Source organism: Bubalus kerabau, chromosome 9 (genome assembly GCF_029407905.1).
Source record: "Bubalus kerabau isolate K-KA32 ecotype Philippines breed swamp buffalo chromosome 9, PCC_UOA_SB_1v2, whole genome shotgun sequence".
Taxonomy (NCBI): Eukaryota; Metazoa; Chordata; class Mammalia; order Artiodactyla; family Bovidae; genus Bubalus; species Bubalus kerabau.
The window spans coordinates 98,017,342-98,022,347 of NC_073632.1; positions in this window are offsets into that span (position 1 = coordinate 98,017,342).

Here is a 5,006-nt window from a genome sequence, read left to right on the forward strand (position 1 = left end):
AAGCTAAAAGAAACTTATCATTCTGATTTTTGCACTTTACAGATACTGTTCTTAGAACTGAATAAATTCCTTTTACCTATCTCCATATATTTTTACTCTAAATCCATATTAAATAATAAAGCTATAATTTAAAAAGACAAGCAATAATCTACTTGTAGCAATGAAAAAAATTATTATAACAAGGAATTCTTGGCTTTAGATATCAGAGTGAATTCCTATTTTGAAGTTTACAATCTGACTAAAAGTCATTAAGATTTTTTACATGTAGAAATAGTGAAGAAAATAGTTTAAAAAGTTGTGTATATAAATTAGTTCTAAATGTCTTTTAGAAAAAGGAAAATTTTTGCATTATGGCATAGTTATTAAATGTATGGAAATTTTAGTCAGAAGTATCTGGGTCCAGTTTACTAACTGTGTCCTTGAGCATGTCATGCCACTTTCCTAAGCTATTTCCTCTATAAAATGGGCACAACAATCTCTAACTTGTATGATTATTATAGGAACCGAAGCAGACAATGTGCATAGACATGTAAGAAGCTCTTAATAACAGTAGTTACCTTTGTTATTATGGTGAAAAACTTACCTTCTATGCTTGATTTGTGAAAAGGCAGAATAAAACAAGGATAGAGAGAAGATCTTCTAATAACTCTTCAAAATGTAGATATTTCTTTTTGAGAAAGATAAGATAATTCCTTTGCTTCAAATTAATAACTTTTCTTTTAAGGACTAATGATTTTATTTATTTAGTACAGAATCCCAGGAGTGAAACTTGCTGGGTTGAAGGGCATATACATATTCAATATCTCTTTAACTGGGGTACAGTTGCTTTACAATATCGTGCCAGTTTCTACTGTATGATGATGTGAATCAGCTATATGTATACATATATCCCCTCCCTCTTGGACCTCCCTCCCACCCATCTAGGTCATCACAGAGCAAAGAGCTAAGCTTCCTGTGCTACACAGCAGCCTTCCACTAGCTATCTATTTGCTTCATCCAAAGAGATATCAGGATAAGATAAATATACAAAATGTCTCTGAAACAACAACAACAATAAGTCTGAAATGGTATGGTCCATTAAGTCATTTGCTTTATATAACAGATGTATAGTCTTTCAGGTGAGAAATCAGGAACAAAGTTCACTGCTGATGAGTTTGATACAATTTCAGTCCCAAAGGTATTGATATGGAAGACAAGTTTTAGATATGCTAAAACTCACAGTTTTAAGACCAAGGTCTACCCTAAGCGGTATGGGCTTATGTGGATTGGCATTACACCTCAAAACATGATGTAGGTATAAAACTATATATTTTCTAGGATCCTTTCAGGATAGTCAAATTTCTATGACTATGTGAGTGGAATTCTGCCGTTCCAAATTTAAGTTTCATTTTTGTCCATCATTTTCCTAAAGACAAGATCATCTCATCCAATCTCCAAATCTGAAGAACTATAAAATGTTTTCTCCCAGTCAGAGAAGACCCACTTAGAACTCTAGGATTTTGTGTCCCTGCTCTATCTATCACTTAATTAGCAGTATCACTTAATTAGCAGTTCCTATCTATTCCTGTCTGGAAAATATAACAAAAAGAACATCCTGACTCTGTATATTCCTTATTTTTACTTTCTAATAAGACAAATCCTTTGTCATATGTAGGACCCTACTACTCTAGAAAATGTGTGTGTGGTTAGTCACTTAGTCATGCTCAACTCTGCTTGCCATATTCCTCTGCCCATGGTATTCTCCAAGCAAGAAGATTGGAGTGGGTTGCCATCCCCTTCTCCAGGGGATCTTCCCCACCCAGGGATTAAACCTGGTCTCCTGCATTGCAGGTGGATTCTTTACTGTTTGAGCCACCAGGGAAGCCCCAATTTACTGGTCTTCAATAACAAAGAGAAAAATTTCTTTGGTAAGTTGTGATATCCCTTTCATTAATTCATTTCACAAAGTGAAAAGATTAATACAGTAATTGAGCTCTGTTTTGAATTCAGAATGACCCAATTTATTCAACGTGAGAAACAATTTAGACAAAAGAAGATGAATGTACTTGCAAGTGGAGAACCCCATGCATATTAATAATGATAAGCATGATGGTTAACACTTGCTGGTTTGGGCACTTGCTGTGCAATAGGCAGTGTTCTGGGCACTTTGCACATGTCCATTCAGTGGGTCCAGTGGATACTAATCATGTCCTCATTTTATAGTGAGAAAACTAAGAAATAGAAATTTCAGTTGTTTACTCAGATTTGTCCAGCTAGTGAGTAATACAGACAATATATTGAAAGAGGTGACATTAGTGGAAATATTTTGCCTATCACCCTGAGTTGTTAACATTTTTTAATTGCACAATGTACTTTCAAATGTGGTGATAATAATTCATGATAGCAAGTATGCTGTAAAATAAAATGCTTTAAAAATTATAAGAAATTTAAAAGGTTAAATAAATAACACATAATATATGTATTAAAGTGATGGAAGGAAACTAAATATATTTACAATAAACAATGTTTAGGGTGTACATGATTAGGATGTTGTGAGAGTACTCAATCTTCCCCTTTATAGAATCAGGGGAAATTCTGGCTTTAAGAGTCTCTGATTTCTACAAGCTCATTTGATTCAAGAGAAACAATGGTGTTTAGAAATAGCCACTTGTATATAATTCTCTACTTCTACTAGATAACCACCCCCACCCTACCCCCAACTCCAGGTTTTAAACTTGACCCTAATCATCCCTCCCCTCCAATTATTTTAGAAAATCGGAAAGTGAGTAGCCAATCTGGACCACTTTTCAAAACAGACTACTATTTGGATTAAATTTGTGTAAAAGGTTTATAGCATTAACCGACATCATTTTCACAGCGCTCAAGCACGAGAACTTAAAATGACAGCAGTGCAAATGAGTGAGCAGCAGGCAGCTGCAGAATGTTCCCAAGAGAAGAGGGCACAGGGCTGAGGCAAAGACGCAAGGAAGCTAGAGTCATAGTCATGAAACCGAGCAGGACCCTGTAGGGCCCTCAGGACCCACATTCGCTTACCTTCTCCCATTTCTTATTTGTAGGAAATAAGTTTCATTCAACTTCCTTGACCTTCCCAGAGCTCCAAAGGGCATATTCAAACAGTCGCTTATCCAGGAAGGGAGGGAATGCTTCAAAGGAGAAGCACTTAAGAAATAATAGTGTAGTCTTGGGACAGGATCCCAGTTCTTCCTCCAGGAAGATACAAACATCTTTGAGTTCTCCTGTGGAGACTGAGGTCCTCACCAAGGTGGAGGATGGTCATTTTGAGCTGAGCACGGGATTCCTGGAGCACCACTCTGTTACCTCACCACCAAACAATCAGGAGGAAGTCCGCACACAGTGGAAGATAATTAAGACTCTGATTGCTTTGGTTTCCCAGGTAGCACCAGTGGTAAAGAATCCACCTACAATGAAGGAAACACAAGAGACATGGGTCCCTGACTGGGGAAGATTCCCTACAGAAGAAAACGGCAACACACTCCAGAAAATCCCCATGGATGGAGGAGCTTGGTGGGCTAGAGTCCCTAGCCTCATTAAGAATCGGACTCCACTGAGTGGGTTGCCATTTTCCTCCTCCAGGGGATCTTTCTGACCCAGGGATCAAACCCAAGTCTCCTGTGTCTTCTGCATTGCAAGCAGATTATTTATCTGCTGAGTCATCCGGAAGCCCACCAAGGACTCTGACTCCCCTCCCCAACTGATACGCCCTTTAAAAACTTTCACAGTGGAGCAGAATCTTCGGAGTTGGTTTTTGGACATAAGAATGTCATCTCTCCAGGTTGCCCATCTCCCAAATAAAGTCGTCTTTCCTTTCCAACCAGTGAGCAGCAAGCAACCAAACCTTAGTTTGCTAACATGACTAACAAAATAGTAGGAAAATAGTGGACTGATACATAAATGTATCTATACAACAATATTTATAATTGATGATGACTAATCAACTTCTTTATCATCTCTGTGGTTCTGAAGGGATTATCCTAACTTTTGAATGTGAAATCTAGTTCATTGTAATGTAGCCATTGACCAAGCCAATTCTATTCAAACAAAGGCATTTAATTTAAAATAGCTAAGTGTGAGCTTTGCAGCAATAATGTATTCATCAAATCAAAGTTTGTTTGCAATTATTACAGGAATATTAACTGAGATGACCCAGAATCTCTTCTAGTTAATGTTGTAGTCAAATTATCTTTAAAATGTTTTCATTCTGAAAATTATTTTATCTGTAAATAAAAAATAAATTTCTCACTTTATAATTACATAAGTTATAAACACTGAAATGTCCCTCATAAACCTTATTCAAATTATGGACATATTTATAAACCAAAGTTATAGTTTTAAAAATCATTTGTATTTTTAACCAAGAAATTAAAAAAATTTTTTTTTCATAAATGCATGACAAACCACGTTCACATATGGGGCACACTTCCTCCTATGCATGCTATTAAGTTTTTATGAAAACCAGTATTTACACAGATATGAAGTACTGCAATGATTCACGCATGCCATATTTATCGATTTATAAATTATAGGTCAATCACAGATTGGAGTACCAGCTGCTGATTGTATGCAATTTCCAGTGCCCTGGCCTCTCAGGAACATTTACAGAAATACCAGTGTTATCACTAGAGTGGTGCATGCACTCATGCTCAGTTACTAAGTCACATCCCACTCTTAGCCCACCAGGCTCCTCTGTCTGTGGGATTCTCTAGTCAAGAATACTGGAGTGGGTTGCCATTCCCTTCTCCAGAGGGCCTTCTCTACCCAGGAATGGAACCCAGGTCTCCTGCATTGTAGATGGATTCTTTACCGTCTGAGCTCTCAGGGAAGAACTCCCTGGTAACTGTGCTCTAATCTACAGAGAAAAATAATCAAATTAAATTTTACCTTATCAGTTCAGTTCAGTCACTCAGTCGTGTCCAACTCTTTGCGATCCCATGAACCACAGCCTACCAGGCCTCCCTGTCCATCACTAACTCCTGGAGTCCACCCAA